This window comes from Thunnus albacares, chromosome 10 (genome assembly GCF_914725855.1).
Source record: "Thunnus albacares chromosome 10, fThuAlb1.1, whole genome shotgun sequence".
Classification (NCBI taxonomy): Eukaryota; Metazoa; Chordata; class Actinopteri; order Scombriformes; family Scombridae; genus Thunnus; species Thunnus albacares.
The window spans coordinates 18,509,744-18,527,787 of NC_058115.1; the positions used below are offsets into that span (position 1 = coordinate 18,509,744).

The following is an 18,044-nucleotide window of genomic DNA, read 5'->3' on the forward strand; positions in this document are numbered from 1 at the left end:
AAGTCAATTAGTCACCCACTAATGGGCGAGGACAAGGTTTCCCTGTTACCTTAACAACTTTACTCCTGTAGTATCATCAAAGTGCATTTCAGTACATTGGGGAATATAGATACCTGGCTGCCATTCACTGTGTTCCAGTACATTTGAGCTACACTTTACAAACAAGACACGAACACACCCTTACATAACTATAATCTAACCTTATTCCTTCACATAAAAGGCAGGCAGAATACCCCTCCTAACTCTTTCTCACCTTATGTTTATGTTTCAGAGCAGCAAGACAGATTAGGTTATGATATTACACAATTAAGCACATTTAAATTGATATTACACACATTCATTCAACAGGAAATAAAGCAGTGTTGCTCACCTAGACACAGAACTTCAAACTAAAATTTCTTTAAAGGTGTTTTCAGTCAAAGATAAGTATGTGACTGTGATTATTGCAATAATTAATTTCTTAATATGCATATACTTATAATATGCATCATTGTAGCAATTTGTCAGGCATATTATGAAATCATAATATGCTGTCAGGGCTGTGTTTTTCATTAAAAAAGGGACTGGAGGCACACTGACATTTTGTCCCTTATCAGCCTAGTGGAGGGCTGGCATCACTGGAACAAATATCAACAAAACAGCTTTTGAATTTATTAAATTTAGGTCCCAAACAACATTGTGCATGTTCACAACTGTCACACTTAAGCACTGGGGTCTGTTTTATGATATTTCTTCTTTGAAGTTAGAAAAAGTTGGGGGATTTAAAACAAGAACAATTCATGGTGTCTTTTCACCTCATCCCCAAATCACTCATTTGCATAAGAAAATATCACTTTTTGATGTTGATGCTGGTTATATCTTCAGCCACATTCAGTGAGGCTGAATCTACAGTCAGGCTGCCCTGTGCACCCAGGAGCTGGGCATGTTATTGTGCCTTTCAGTATGCTCGTCTATGTGCATAGTGAACACAGAAATTCATTAATTAATCAGGAAAAATCTGAATATTCTATATAAAGAGCAGATGTCTAGGGTTATTGTACCTTACAAGGGCAGCATGGTGGCTCAGTGGTTAGCCTCTTATTCTTCGTCTTCTATTCTATCCATACAGACAGATTCAAGGTCAACGTTTTGCGCTGTATATTTGCATTACAAGCATGGTGGTTTTATAGTGCTGTGAAAAGGGAAAAAATGTGTTAAATCTAGTGAGAATGAGAAAAATCTACAGAGCTTGATCTGCAAAACACACATTACCGGCAACAAAATGCTTCATTATGGATTGGGGCCATTAAACATCCATTGGCCCAATGCAGTTTTAATCCAACCACTGCATTCAGTTAGTTAGTAGTTAGTTTATTACATAAAAAAACAAGTGAAAAAGATTATTCTGCTCTCTAGATCTCTAAGGGTAATCAGTGCTTTCCTCTGTACTAATGTTGACATGTATAGACAATGATACTCTTCAGGGTACTCAAAGGCACTTTGCATAAGTTAAAATCATAGAAAAACAACACACTGAAAAGCATATATCATAGACTAAAAACTAAAAACATAGAGCATAGAAAACAACACACTAAAAACATATCACATACATAATTAATCACACAAAAGCAGTTTTGAAAAGATGAGTTTTGATTAGTGATTTGAACATGGACAGATCGATGCAGTCTTGGATGTGTTTGGGGAGAGAGTTCCAGAGGGAGGGTGCAGCAATGGAGGAGGTTCTGGTGCTTCTTCCTGAGTGGTGGAGACAGGAGGTTGGCATTGAAGGAGCAAAGGCTGCGGGAGGGAGTGTGGTGGTAGAACAGGTCAGTAAGGTAGGAGGGGGCCTGGTTATGGAGGGCTTTGTGAGTGAGAAGAATGCCTTTGAATTGGATCCCCTGTGGGACAGGGAGCCAGTGGAGGTTCTGGAGGACCAAGGTGATGTGGTCACAGGAGCAGGAGTAGGTGAGTAGGCAAGCAGCAGAGTTCTGTATGTACTGGAGTTTATTTAGGACTTTGGATGATGTGCCATAACTAATGCTGTTGAAAGAGAGAAGGAAAGTGATGGGTGGAGAGGAGTTATGTTTTTACGTAGAAAAAGGCAGTTCTTGTGATTTGTTTGACGTGGTGTTCAAAGGAGAGGTTGCTGTCAAAAATGACTCGAGGTTGCAGATGTATAGGGAGCAAGACAGAGTGGAGTTATCGATGGTGAGGTAGAAGTTTGGTTTTGGTGAGGGATTTGGGACCAATGATGATCATGTCTGATTTATCACAGTTTAGTTTGAGGAAGTTGGCGTGCATCCATGATTTAATTTCAATGAGTCAGTTGATCAGGGAGGAGTGAGTTGCAGTGGTGATAGATTTAGTGGAGATGTAGAGCTGGATGTCATCAGTGTAGCAGTGGAAGTGGAGACCATGACGACATATGATGTTACCAAGGGGGAGCATGTGGAGAATAAAGAGGAGAGGATCAAGCATTAAGCCCTGGGGGACACCTTGGGACAGAGGAGCAGTGGAGGAGGTGCAGTTGTTGATGCTGATGAACTGTTGTCTGTTTGTGAGATATGACTTTAGCCAGGAGAGGGCAGTACTGGTGATGTTAAGGGAGGATTCAAGGCGGGAGAGACGAATGGTGTGGTTGATGGTGTTGAAAGCTGCAGTGAGGTCGAGGAGGATGAGAATGCTGAGGTGATCAGAGTCTGAGGAGAGGAAGAGGTCATTGGTGACTTTGAGGAGGGCTGTTTCAGTGCTGTGCTGTGAGCGTAACTGGATTGAAATGGTTTGAACAGGTCGTTGGAGATGAGCTGGTGCTTACAGGGTTTCATTTTGTGGATTTCAGGAGTATACCAGGGAGCTGAGTGTGTGAATGAGACTATTTTTTGTTTTAATGTGAGCCAGTTGATCAAGATAGGAGGAGAGTGTGTCATTATAATAGTTGACAAGATGGGTGGGATTATCAGACAGCGGGGGAAGGGAGGCAGACATTTTACTGGGAAGAGAGGCTGAGAGAGCTAAGAGGGAGATAGATTTGAGATTTCTGAAGGATATGATGGAAGGATGGGGATAGGGATGTCAATGTCCACAGTGATTGCCAGGTGGTCTGAGATATGAAGGTCGAGACTGAAGAGTTGATGTATTGTAAGACCAGTGGAGCAAACCAAATCCAGGATTTGATCATGGGCTGTGAGTGGTGAAGTTAATATGTTGTGTAAAGTTGAAGCATTGTAGCAGTTCCAGGAATTCCATTGCAGCAGTCCTGTGAGAAGGAGAGGTAGCCTGGAGAGGCTACCAGCCTGATTGGCCTTATGATCCTGCTTGGAGAGTGGAGGTCAACCCGGTGCAGTAGTGACTAGCAGAGAGGAGCAATCAGAGCCTGGCAGGGCTGATCACTTTTGTTAGACATACCCATTTAAGTTTTAAAATGGACTCTAATAGTAGCATGTCTAAATATTTTATAATAGAAAATAATTATTAACTCAATACAACTGATCAATAGCTGCCCTTTAAGGGTGTCACCAAAACTCAATGTGCATATCCTTGAGGTCGAACAAATGTGTCAGATTAATTTTCTTCCTTTTAAAACATTTGCAAAGCTGATTTTTATTAAAAATTTGAATCCTGCATTTTAGGTTTACTAGTTTTCAGTCTTCTCCATTGCTGCTTTTTTGGCACATTACCACCATTATAGATCAGTTGAATAGTGTGGCTAGAATGTATATCACATTACCTTAGTGTGCGTACACAAGTTTAACAAAACAGCGACCCACCCATAAAAAATTGCTCCATAGCGCTACTAGAGGACAAAAACTCTACAGGGTACCTTTAACTGGTCAGTTTTACTACAGATATGCACAGTCTATCCCCAGTTCACTGAGAACAGTGAGGCTTGGCTGTATTCACTCTGTCTGTCAGCTCTTAAATCAAGAGACTCCCCAGTATTGGTAGTCTTACAGGGCCACCAGGGTGATTTCAAAAGCATCGGTCTCCACAATGGTTATCTTGAACCAGTGAAGCAGAGAAAGAGAGAAAGGTTTCAATTCTATCTCTTCTCACCTAGAACTCCAAAGAATGAGGCAATTTTAGTTCCCTATGGAAATATGCTGATGACGTACTATCTGGCTTTGCTGTACATATATTTACAGCTGACACTGATTTATTTCCTCTAATAAAAGCCTTTTGTGAATTTATGTTACAAATGTATTATTCTGACAGAATCTTTGAGGTATATTTTCAATTACAATTGCATCTGGCAAAAGAAAACTTAACTGTACTCAGAGGTAGCAAAATTGAGCTTTTAGATGATAGCAACATTAATTATTTAAATACTCAGGCTATTACTTTATTTGTTATGAATGATACACTTCACACTCTATACAACTACTTGCAAGAACTACCCATCAAATTTATATATCTGGCAACTCAGCTGTGCTCATGCAGTATTTATTGTCTAATTCTTGTGAATCTGTTAGATGGGCAATATTTGCTTGGCCTCTGGCCTTGCCTGCTGCAATGCTCTGTGCTCAATAGAAAATGCACCAGGAGCTAAGGATATTTGCCTAGTAGCATGCCCATGGCATATTACTGCATAAGCCTCTGCCAAACCAAAACAATATGCAGACATTTTGTTTCCCAGGAAAAAAAGTTTATTACCTTTTTAGAGAGCTGAGTTTTGAGCCTCCAAGAGATGCGTTTGATACGTGCAAAGACGGTTGGTTATGTCTGCATATTAGATTGTGAATAAAGTAATTTTAAAAGGATACTATTAAAAATAGGTATTAAATGAGAGTTTCACAGTATGAAATTACCTGGAATAGAATGAGAACTCTTAACTGACACTCAAGAGTTGAGCTTTATCTGCTGAATGTGGGTTTCTCCTTCAACACTCTGTCCTTAGAAAAACTCCAGATGCAAGGTGCAGTTACTATATTAGTCAGAATTTGTTCGACTTCTCCCAGGTTTTAAGCAAAATCCCAATGGGATTGGCTTAGCTTTCATGACATGATTTTGCCTCACTTTCCCTCTTATGTTTCAAAGAGGATTACATGCCATAGACATTAATGCCATAAAATACTTTTTTTTTTGGTATAAAGGTGACTTCTACCAAAGTTAGTCTTTTTGTGAATTCAGCTTTTGCAATTAAATTGCTAAAGATGAGCATGCAACTTTGACACATCATCAATATATCAAATTAAAAAGAAGGAGTAAATTTGGACAAAAGAATCAGGTTTGGAGTGTGGTGTGAAACCTTTGTTGTTGTGGATTACCATAAATTTCCAACTCAAACCCACATTGTCACTGACTCTAACAAAGCTCTAACCCTGGGGAATATTTTAGGGCTATAGATGTCAATAATTCACTTTGCCATGTTCATACTTGATTTTAATGTGATAAGACTTAAATTACCAGGACTTGTTAGGCATTATAAGGCCTAACAAATCAGGCAAATAATGAATCACTGACACTTATTATTTTGCAATGAAGCTTTTACCCAAACAAGCATGAACAGAAAAAATGTAAATTAGTTATCCAAAGAAATTAATAGCACATTATGGTGGATGGCTTCAATAATAGGCAATTTGGAATGAAACAACTATAAATCTATAACTTCACCTTGATTGTCACTCCGTTGGCCACTATTTTTTTTAGCCTATTTAATTTCATGTATGTTACTTTAGTTTCTAATATTTAAAGTTTCTGTGGTGATCTTTGAATGCAAAAGTGTGCATATTGTGTATATTACACAGTTATGCAGGGATCTTATTTACAGAATTGCAGAAAAATAAGTCTGAGTATACGTGCCATCTCTATGGTCATCAATAATTCTCATTAGAATATAAGTACAATGAGAGTCACTGACTCTTTCAAGAAACCTGAAAATGACCTCAAATATACCCAGATTTTAATGAATACTCTGATTGGTCAACAATACACAATAGTTAAAGAGGTGTCCTGCATTGCACAGTGGAGGAAAAAGTGGGGAAGAATGATTGCCTCGGTGACTGGCGACAGCAAGGTATTCTGGAGTAAGATGACAATGATGTGTTTTTTTGCCACTTCGCTCTTGTCTCTTGATCTCAAACATGCAAATTATTCTTTCACACTATTAAAGTTAAGTGGGTAAGATGAGCAAAAAGCGAGGGATTTGGTCTGTCATGGTTGAGCGAGTGAGCGAGCGAGGCAGACGCTGAGACAGAGGTTGGGAATACAAACTAGATGCTTATGCTTCGCACATGATGGCCAACAAGAAATGGGTGTTAGTACGTGTGTCGGCCAGGGCCACACTGCCTCAACCTAATGAAAACTGGCTGAGCATAGAGAAACAGTGACAAATTAAATGGGCCATCAAAAGCACTGCTCGCATTAGAAAGACAGAGCAAGCACTTTCTAACGGAATTAAAATCATTGCATTTAATCTTTAACTGCCACCTAAACAGCATTTCATGTTGGACAACAGCACTCTAACATGTAACGGGGCTGAAATGAGGAGGTAGAATTAAACCTGTGGTGCGGAACTTTTACATATAAATGAACATCAGTTACATTCAAGCCCTTGCCAAATGAGTTCACACAATGCTGATTAAGCCTATCACCACCAGATAAATCTCTCTGTATTTCACAGTATACAGAGTTTTTAAATCTCATGTCGGGAGGGACATTCCCACGCTGGCTGTTTGAATGGGCACTCAGAGACTTCCGCCGGCCGAGCCGGCTAACTTCCGATTAGCCCTCTGCTAACTTGAATGGAGATAAAATAATTGAATTGTGCGGCTCAAACAATTTATCCTCCGTTTTACAGCCACAACAGTAGCAACAGAGTAGGCTACGGTGAAGCCTATGACGTAAGCATGCGTTGACAGTGTTTTTGTAATTACTCTCACTGCCAGAAGGGGGAGACAAAAGTCCTACACTCAGGCTTTAAATAAAAGTGATATGAGATAGATAGATAGATAGATAGATAGATAGATAGATAGATAGATACTTTATTGCCACCCTGTTTTGTCTATTTCATATTACACAATGACTTGGATTGACTTAAAATGGGATTAGATAATACAGAACCACATAATCTCCACTTTAACAGCTATCTCTGTCGTCACACACTATAAATTTCCCATTTTAACAGAGTAACAGATGGTCGACATGTCATTGTCAGATGCCTCTCTCTTTTTTTCCTTTTTTGCACATGACATACACTGTATGGCTGAACGGATGGATGGATGAGATAGATTGGTGGGTGGACTGGTGGGTGTGCAGTTAGGTTAGAGGAACACACTTCACTGGTGACACTTACTTTGCTATTCTGCAGAGTGACGTGGTGAGAAATAAGTGGGCAGTGTAAAAAGAAAGTGACAGCATCAAATGACCAATCCTCTCCTCCTATCCCAATATATGTGTTTCTGAGTGATGAGTGAAACTAGAGTACAGGGCTGCTGACACCCAAGAAATGATCTCTCTAATAAAATTCAAGAATGATGGTACTGGTGTGCATGAGGCAAGGCTAAGGCTATCCTGAAATATACATTTACACTTTGGTTTAAAATATATATTATTGATTTGCCACACAGACACTAGATGTGTTCACAGAAATTAGAATAAGATATGATTTTTAATAGGAAATAGAACTATGCACTGCAAAGGATCAGCCAGTGGAGGTTTCGATGGAAAGATATATGACAAAAGCTGTTGAAGGGGCTTCATCTGAAGATGTTAGGGGCTGTTGTCCACTGACAGTAGCTTTTAGCTTAATCAGACAACATAAGCACCATAAAAATGGATTGCAAATAATTTCCCAGGTAATAAAGTATTGATGTTTGTCAGGACTTGATGTGTAAACAGAACAATAATTCATATGCTCTGCAAAGTGCTGACGGTTCTCCATAAGTCATGACTATGAGTCATTCACAGAGCGCGTTAGTATCTTATAGTTCAAAGCCTACTTAGTGCTATTATTTTTTCATCTTTAAGGGGGCTTCATTTATCACTGTGTACTTTATTTGTGTACAAAAATAATCTTGGGGAATTCAAATGGAACATAAAACACATGTGGTTTGTTCAAAAAAACAAACAAACATGCCATCTGTTTTTTTGTCTGCCTCTTAAATAGATGTTGAACATTTTCTGCAGTTATGAAAGTTTTTTCTTTCTTATTGAATTACTCTTAACAATAAAACATATTTAGACAGTCTTGTGAAGGATTCCAATCAAGTGTTGCTGACTCCACTTCAGTGCTAATTGTTAACATTAAAACATAATTAAAAAGTGACGATCAAGCAGAGACGCAAACAAGCTCTGCTTTGCTAATTTCAAAGTTAAACAATAATGTAATCCCTGACGTATCACAGTGTGTATATGACTGTTTTAGGGCAAAGTTGCTAATGAGCAGAATGACAGTATACTTGTTTTGCTTTGTATTCATATATGGTTGTACCGTAGCATAGTAATTAAGAGCTAGCTAAAGGTGGGGGAAATATATAAGATAGAAAAGGACAGAATGTGTAAGACTGCCAATGAAAATTAAATGGAATATTGCTTTTATGTCTAAAATTTAAACATTTGCATAAATTGTTAAGTGATTTTGCATTTAAATTCCCACATTACAGAAGACAAGATTTTTTTATGTTCTTTTCCCAAGGGAAGATGTCTCCTGTACATTAGCATGTGAGGTCGCCTGGCCCCTGTTGCGTACCATCTTCACTCTATCAATACATATTCATCAGCATCAGAGAGCCATTCATTTGCCAGATTGGAAAATGGGCAGTGAAGAGAGCTTGACATTCACTTTGTGCTGAATTGTTCTCACTTGACACCTAACTTGCTGATTGATGAGAAATATTATGGCCTGGAGGAAAAGCAAAGTGAAAGATGAATGACTCTAATGCTGGAGCTCTCGTCACATCTAAGAACCACAACTTTTTATTAATATTTTGTTTGGGCCTGAACCTATCCATCCCTGTTTATGTTACACAAGTAGGATTGGATCTGTCATATCAGGTATTTACCTGCATTTGTCTCGTGGCTCTCCAGTGTGTTTGTGTGTGCTGTATGTGTGAGTGTGAGGGTGCATGGGTGTGTGTGTGTCTTTGCCTGCACTGAACCAGTGTATTTAAATTGGTCTTGTGTCCTCATATTAACTGGTTGGAGGTTATAATGTCAGCTAGGTATTATTCTACAAGTGTGTTACAGGAGATTCAGATGATTCACTAGGAACACGTGTCGTTAGGGACACGTTCCACACTGCACTGTGAAAAATACAGAAGAAGCTAACAAAGTAGTCATACAGGAGAGGTTGCCTTTCAATGTAATATAAGGCAACCATGAGGCTGAATGGCCTTAAAGGTACTTTGATTCTACACATGCTCTAAAGCGTGGTCAAATGGACACTTTCAAGGTCAGGAAGAAAGAAAAAAGCCTGTCACAAATTACTGTCAGTGGCACAAACTTTGTTTGTAACTGCATTTTTTTAAATTTAGCAGGGTATTTACTAAAACTACAAATGTAAATGAACACATCCACAGTCCATCTGATATGCATAAAGTACTACTAACTAAGAGCTGATGTCAGGCTGTTGGGTGTTGTACATGTCTGGAAAGCAGTGGAGCACACACAAAAGTGTTTTCTGCTGTTGAACTTGAAATATTGGCTGAGGTGCATGTGAAGCATTTTGACCTGATGATGGCAAATAAATAGTAATGGATTGCTTAAGTGATTACAATTCATCCTGAGGGGGGCATGAATGTGTATACCAAATTTCATGGCAATCCATCCAATAGTTGTTGAGATATTTCACTCAAAATTATAAAATTTCAATCTCAAGGAGGCACTAAAGGGAAAGTCACAAGATCACCAAAGTCAGTAGTTTTCCTTTGGGCACCATGGAAATATGTACCAAATTTTATAGCAATCCATCCATTTTTTTGTCAAAACATTTCAGTAAAAGCAGAAAATGTCAACCTGCTGGTGGTGCTAGTTTTGTCCTACTGGGACCATGAATGTCTGTATAAAATTCCAAGGCAATCTATCTGATAGTTTTTGAGATATTTTAGTCTGGACCAAAGTCATGGATCAACAGACTGACATTGCCATCCCTAGAGCCATGACCCTGCAAGGGCTAAAAATCACATTGATTGTGCTGGTGGACAGAACAGCGCTAAGAGCTGCATTAACAAGCATCTTGTGATCTCTAAACAATTCTTGACAAATTCATGTAAATATTTTAAACATGTCAACATCCTATATTTCATCACATTTGTTTGGTATGCAGGTACATACTGTAGTTATGATGTAATTAAACTGTATTGAGAAAATATCTGTCAACGGATGCACCATATAAACTATACCTGCAATGGTTGGATGCACCTCCTCTCATAGAATCACAACAGAATTTGCTGTAAAAACTAGAATATTCAAAGCCCATAGCGTAGATCTGACTGTGGTGAAGATGATAGCTTCTGTGTGTAGGTAAAAATTTAAGTGCTGAGAATGATGGACCGGTGTGCCTGACTCGTGATAGCAAATCATTGCTATTCTTCTCAAGGCTTTATATCAATTTAGGGTGCTTTCTTTTTCCCTCCCATGCTGATCTGATCTGACTACCCTGTGTTCGCACCATTTTGATCTGTTTCAGGGGTATTTTTCTGTGAACTATGAAATAATACAATGACTGAACACAATTTTAGGGGAACTGTACTCATACTAAGTTGCTGCCCCTTTTGCACAATCACATCAATTGTTGGAAATCCTAAAAGTCTTTATCTAATGTGTCTCCTTTTCCTAGTCTCCATTCTCTCCTTTGAGATGGGTGTAGATTTAAAAAGGAGAATCAATAAGAGGCTGTTACCTTGATTCACCTCACTAGAGTACTTTGCATAAAGTAAATCTAGTGAATGTGTTATAAGTTCAGTTTTTTATTTGCATTGCACATTGCTAATTAAAAACTCAATTTGCCACCTCTAGGATTTGATTTAAATCACAATATACCATCACATCAACTGTAAAAATCAAACATTTGCTGCAGGCTGTGTGTGTGCTCGGTTGTTTTTCTGATCAAAAACAGCTCCATTATTCTTGCCCAAGATGCACTGGAGAGAATCACGTTGTTATAGGTTGCTACAAATCACCACAAACGACCCAGTCGGCACATTCACATGTGAATATTTGACAGCTCAATGAATATAATGTGAAAGGGATGGAGTACAAAAGAGAGTATGCATTACTATCAGGGGGCATGTTCTTCCCCTTCATTTTTAATTTCACGGGCATTTTCTGAACTTTCAAGGGTATTTTTTTTCCCCCTGGTGCCCCTGTTAATTTCAGACCCTGCCAATAAAATCTAAATTGTGATTCATCCTATCTTTCTCACTGCTACTGTCAGACCCTCTCAAGCCCCCATGCCAAGATTTAAGCCGTGGAAAAGGTCAAGTGTCTGGATCATTGTCATTGATAGACTTGTTAGCCCAAAATTGATTGACAGATTGACTATTGATTTGTTCATGTCAAGAAGAGGTTTTACATTATAATTTCAAGCACAGGTTCATTTTAATTTTTTTATGCTTCTCTTGGCCAAACTGTCATGTGTTTGTATATTTTTTTTTTTATTCGAGGCTGGGATTTGTGGCAGTAACGCCCATTATCTCACAGTGGTGGTGTTTGGGATTTGACATTCAAAAGGTCACTGTAAGCTTTACAGTCAGTAGGGTGGCATATAGCGATGAGGGACCATCCTATAATCAGCCCTGTATCCTGCCCTGCTTAAGTGTATTGAGTAAGACACTGAGTCCTTCCCAACTACACGGGCATGGCTTTACGTCTGACCCTGCACTCTGACCTCTGACCTCCCTGTGGAGAGGGACAAGAACAAATTTCACACGAGAGAATCAAAACAAAGCAGTGAAGGGAAAAGGTCACTTTCTGCAGCACTGTTATTGTTCCGCTCACACTTAAATCAGGTCAAACTAAAGTTTCACTCAAAAATTTCCTCAGGGTACAAGTGAAGTGAGGTTTCTGAAGTGGAACCCTGCATGTCAGCCACTTCTGCCAGTATACCATTATTTGCACTGTGGCTTTGTTGTTGTGTGTCATGCAAGAAACAAAAAAATACAGTTGTGCTTAGTTCAGACCAAACGAGGACTATAAATCTTATCTCACCACAAAAAAAAAAAAGAAAGAAAAAAAAAGTTTTTCTGGAGCATCTGAGAATGGAAAGTTCCTGCTCGGTTGTTTTTGCCTTCAACTATCTACTTTGATGTACTTAGAGTAAGTAATCAAAAGGCTGATTAGAGCCCCCAATTTCAGAATCACAGGTCAGGCTGACATTGCTCGGTGTAATTGCTCGGAGCAGAGTGAACGCCAACAGCTAGTGTCTGCTTTAAAAGATTTACCAAATATTTGCTCATATAGTGTTTTAGCTTGGAATGAACAGGACAGACCAGTGATACAGAAAACCAAATCCATTCTGCTTTGAGGTTTTTGTAAGGTTGGCCATTTATCAGAGAAATAGCAGTCTGCAATATGCGTTTATAGATGGAGCTGGATGGCACCAGCCAGCACAAGAGCTACGGTTAGTAAAGCACAGATTAAATTATGTGAATACTGCGTCTTATCCTTGATTGGCCTAATTATCAAAGAACCAGCAACAACTCAGCTTTCAAGTTCAGTGATGACAACACAGTGATAAAGTCAATGCAATTAAAAGCTGTAATTCTATTTTCTGTGGTTTTGTTTTATTATTAATGTCCCTACAGTAAGACTTGTAGGAATTAAGTGAGTTAGAGGAACAGAAGTGGCTTAATGGGTTGAGCCCAGAGTATTGTTGTATGCTAATGTACATACAGTAAGTTTTATACAGAAATATACAGTATAAGCTTACATTTGAATTTGAACTCTTTTTAAACCCCTTCTTTCTCTCCAGTAATCTGTTTGAGACCTATAATGAAAGCGTGGGCACGCTCCGATGAGTTTGTTGAATCTGTATAAGATAAGTTGATATGCTTGGCAAATCTGAGTTTGTATAGTCCCTCCTCTGTGCATAAAACAACTGAGATGGATCAGTGAAAACTAGTATAGCATTTTAACTGCAACAATGCTGACTGAAATAGTATCAGTTGTTTGAATTATCATATCTCCAAGGCTTCAGGTCATGTCTGCAGAGGCATATAGACACACTGTACTATTATATTTCACAGATCACAAAAACGTGTATTTTATTTTGTTTTATGAACTCACAGTATGTGAAAGCAAGGTAACACATTACTACCAATGCAGAAAATTCTCCAAATTCAGAGAAGATAAATATCCCAGGGTCTCCACAGGCTTTGAAAATCCTTGAAAGTTTGTAGATTTGAGAAAAAAACAAACTAAAACCTTAAAGCTTTTGAAAATAAATGGATGTCCTTGGAAGTACTTGATTTTTTCATCAAGCACTTAAATTCCTAAATATGCCTCAGCTCTCTGGACCTCTCTTCATTCTAAGATCATCACTTCACATCCTGAGAAAACTCTGTGATGGATATTTGATGTAGCAGCAGTTTTAAAATGAATGATTTCAGCTAGATTCCAGGATGATGAGTGAAAAAAATGAGACCTCATGATGTCCTGCTGTGCCTCAAAATATGGCAACCCTGAGTCCTTGATCTCCTCTCCTCCAGACAAGACCTCGATTATCACTGAGAGGCCAAAATGTTATGTCCAGGTGACAAGGAGAACCTTGGAATCAGCCCAGATGAACACTGAAATGCCACAATCCAATTCCACCACAATTCTTCTTCACCATATATTTAGAATGCGAGGACTTTCATTACAACATGACCAGAGGCAAACAACAAGGTACCAAACAGCTTGCTTATTTCATGCCCTTCAACCAAATGCACAAAAGATGGTGGGATTTCCATTGCCTTCCGTTTTATCACTAATAATAAATAATTTATCAATGCATTGGCTCGTTATCTCAAAGGAATCATTATAGTGATGAATGACTTACCATGTGGCTTTATGTGCACAGGTGTAGCCTAGAGCTTTGACCTTGTAAAACACAGTTGACGCAGTGCTGATGTCAAATGTTACCTTGAAAAAATAGGAAAGCATGCAAATGAATAGTGTATTGATAAACTGTGAACATTAGGATTCAACATTTGTATAAACAAGATTATGCAGCATTATGTTTTGGAGAGATTTTTCCCAGGAATTAAGATAATTATATTTTCCCCAAAATGTTAAACATTTGTATTTTTAATACTTTTTACGTGGGTGAAATGCAGTGCCAGCATCACATGTTGGAACTTTTGGTGTCCAGCAGCACATGTCCCGCATACAAGTAATATGATACAACTTTAAACTCCAAGATTTTCTGTCATGTCCCTTAAGTTTAAGTCCCCTGAGCAAGGGACTCTTAGTCAAGACTGTCCTCCTAAGAAAAATGAGAAAATCAGTTGTTTCAGCTGATGCCCCAAAACAACATATTTATGTTCCATGGCAAAAAACTTTGTTTGTAGTAATCATGACAGGAGCAAAGTCAGAAATCAAGTAACATTATAAAAGAGAGATAAATTGTTTTTGTGTCTGTACCTAACCAAAAACTTTAACCATATGGTTGTCACACCATAAAAGATATATATTTCCAACAGTAATTGGTTTTGGAAGGCACAGACAAATGATGTCGTCCTATCGCAGGGGCCATAGGGTGATATTTGAGTGCATGGAGCCCGCGGCATCATGCAGTCCATTTTTTGAGGGGGCATAGTTTCACAATGCATACTTAAACATTCATACCAAGTTGTTAACATTATTATCTGCTTTGGCTCCTATGTTTAGGATTAAACCTCCCCCTATCAGTAACTGCAACTATACAGTTCCAGTCATAAGTTTAGACACATCATCAATGTGAAGCAGGCTCAGTTAGATACAAATAAAAACTTACAGAAAAGTGACTTTTTAGTTACTGTAACAAAGTTGAGATTTTTTATGTACTTACACTTTTATGAGTATTTTTAAAAAACTGTAATTTCACTTTTTCTTAAGTATGTTTATTTTGAGGTATTTTACTTCACTACAATTCAAATTGCCTCTGTTACAGAGTAGGCTTGATAGAGGTTGTGCTGTGTAGGAGTATAAATGACGGGAATCAACATTTTAATATGTACTAATGTTTCCTATTATAATTAACTTGTTAGGTTTTTTAGTGGGTACGTTAACTTAAAGGAGAAAAAGTCATTAATTGTTTTCTTCTGTTATTTCTATTCTGAAGATGACATGGTACAAAAATCTGTCAGATTGGCTGTCAGTTGAGGTGGCATTATAATGTCAGTTCCTTTCAGTCAGTAATGTATGATCAGACTGAATGAAAGTTATATGTGCACCCTCCGTGTATCATGTCATAAATTACAATATGAAAACAGGATGAGATTAGTTTATAAAGTAAATACGATGACTTAATGTGTATCCTTTCAAACAGTTTGTCACTTTATCTTCAGGTATATCTGTAAGCGAGAAATGTGCTTTATCAAATGTCATTGTTAAAAGTTTCATATGAATGTAATAAATTCTATCTGTGTGAAAAAGGGGCATTGCTTATATTGATTCATTCACACTGATGGAAACTTTTTGTTTACAGAGGAAACATCTATTAAAGCTGAAGGCCTACACTGACCTTGTAGCAGCACAAAAGTGAACCCTGGAAACAGACCACAGACCAGCGAATGTCCCAAGCAAGCAAACAAAGATATCTGATGTGGCTGGAGTTGGTGCTCCCAGACGTGTGCCACAGCAGACAGTTGACAAGCTTATGATCAACTTTATTTGTGAGGGTCTTCATCCATTTTTTATTGTCGAAGAACCTGCATTCAAAAATCTTTTGTCAACGCTGAACCCTCAATGCAAGGTCATTTCTCGACCCACTCTCCAAGCCAAAATACTGGAAACTGCCACTCGAATAAAGGTCAATTGTGTAATGTAACATTATAGTAGAGTCAGCTATGTTGCCACCACTACTGATTGTTGGACAATGCACCACAGCAGCTATATTTGCGTCACTGCCCACTGGATAGATGAAGAAACATTGGAAAAATTGCTGCATTTGCCTGCAAGAGGTTGAGAGGGTCCCAAACCTTTGATGTTCTAGCAGGTGCCCTTAATGACATTCACTCACAGTACAAGATAAGAGGGAAGGTGGTGAGAACCACGACTGACACCGGTTCAGACTTTATTAAAGCATTCAGTGTGTTTTGTAATCAGGGTCAGTCTGAGAAAGCAGAGTTGGATCAAGATTCTTCTGAAGAGCCCCAAGCAGACTACCAGGGCACATTCAGCATCTTGGAAGAAGACAGTGGTTTTGAATACTAACATCCTCCACATCAAAGATGCGCGGCCCACCTTTTAAACTTAGTTGCTACAACAGATGCTGCCCAGGCAGAAGAGAAGAATGATACATACAAACGGCTATCACATGCAGCCTTTGGAAGATGTTTTGCAATGTGGAGCAAAACAAACTGGTCATATATAGCTGCAGAAAGTGTTGAAGATGAATGCAAGCTCTAGCTCATCCGGCCAAATCAAACTTGGTGGAACTTAGCATGTATGGCTGAATTTTGTGGATTTTGCAACAGGAGGGGGGAGACGCCATCAGGAATGTCTGTGAAAAGTTCAGTGTGACAATGTGAGTGTTGTTTAAAATTTCTTTGTTAAGCTGATCCTTGCACCCTTCATCTGCATCTCTCTTTAATAAGTACAAGGAAGTTAAGAGGTAAAATCAATAGGGAATAATGGCTTTAATTTTGATTCACCTGGGGCTGTTTATGCAAGCTGCAAATTTAACTGTGTGAGACATTACTAACTTCTAGTGTATTTGCCACTCGTTGTTGTGTACCAGCCTAATTAAAACCAAATGCTAAATATGGAAGTGGACTGAACTATTTTACTGGCTTCTGCACAAAAATCACCTGCTTTTGGTTGGTGGCATGTGTTAATTTACAGTTACACTAAGAAGGGAAATGTTTAATGTTTTTGATTCAGTTTCCCTTTTTCCCAAGCCTGTCATTGCTAGTACTTGCAAACTTTGTTAATGTGGTCACACATTGACTTGTTTGATTTGAATTTGTTACTTTATTTATACTTTATTTGAATATGTATACTTTATTTTATATGAAGTTTATTTTTTTATTTCAGTTTTTAATTGTATTTATTTTTTAATAAAATATTTTGTTTATTTATATCCTTTAACTTTTTATTAATGCACTTTATTTTATATTATTTTTATTTTTTATTCCATTTAAAAATATTTATGCAATTTGATTTCATGTTTTAATTTCATTTATTAATGCACTTTATTTTAAGTGATCTGAAATTAAAAATAACCTGTTACTGTATATACAGTATGTGCTCTTTCACTGTCTGCATTGCCTGGGAAGGGTCCTAGAAGACAATCTATCTGCACCACACAGTTAAGTGGTAAGTGGATTTTTACACGAGTACTTTTACTTTTACCTTAGTACAATGTCACAATAGTAACAGTAGTTTTTCTTGCGTAAAATAATTCAGTGCTCTTTACACCTCTGATTGTGGCTAATTAAAACAGTGAAAATTGAATTCAACAATTTCTAAAGCCATCCAATATAAATTATTTGAGGGGGTATGCCTCTGTGTGGACCAATGACATATTTTTTTCCTTTCATTTGGATGATTTTTTGCTCAATCACAGATATCTGAGAGATACACATTTATCAAAAGAACTGTTGATTGGCCTTGTTTGAGGTTAGTGATTATCTAACGAAACATTTCGAGAAATCAAATTTGGTTTTCAATAGCAGGGACTCAGTCCATGCTCACAGCCTTCAATATAACCCTGCTGTATACTCAATGATGAAATTCAAACTGATAGAAAGAGTAGAGAGGCTGTTCAAGCACTGTTAGGTCAGCCAGAGCAAGGCCTCCTGAAATAATACATTCAGGTGTACTGCCAACACCAAGAAATATTTATAATGGAATTGTATACTCATGTGAAAATGGCATTTTAAATTATTCCACATATTATCCACAGAGAAACTAGTTTAGATAGCAATTCTCAGAAGCTGTTCTCT

The 18,044-nt window shown here is 38.0% G+C and overlaps 1 long non-coding RNA gene across 1 annotated transcript in view; it reads left to right on the forward strand.

The window, feature by feature from the left end:
* The window catches only part of LOC122990353, a 109,481-nt gene extending 92,404 nt beyond the window's left edge, over positions 1-17,077 (forward strand). Inside the window, exon 3 of the long non-coding RNA XR_006405329.1 lies at positions 15,584-17,077. This is a non-coding gene — a long non-coding RNA (uncharacterized LOC122990353). The remainder of the gene's footprint in view (positions 1-15,583) is intronic.
* The last annotated feature ends 967 nt before the right edge of the window (positions 17,078-18,044 follow it).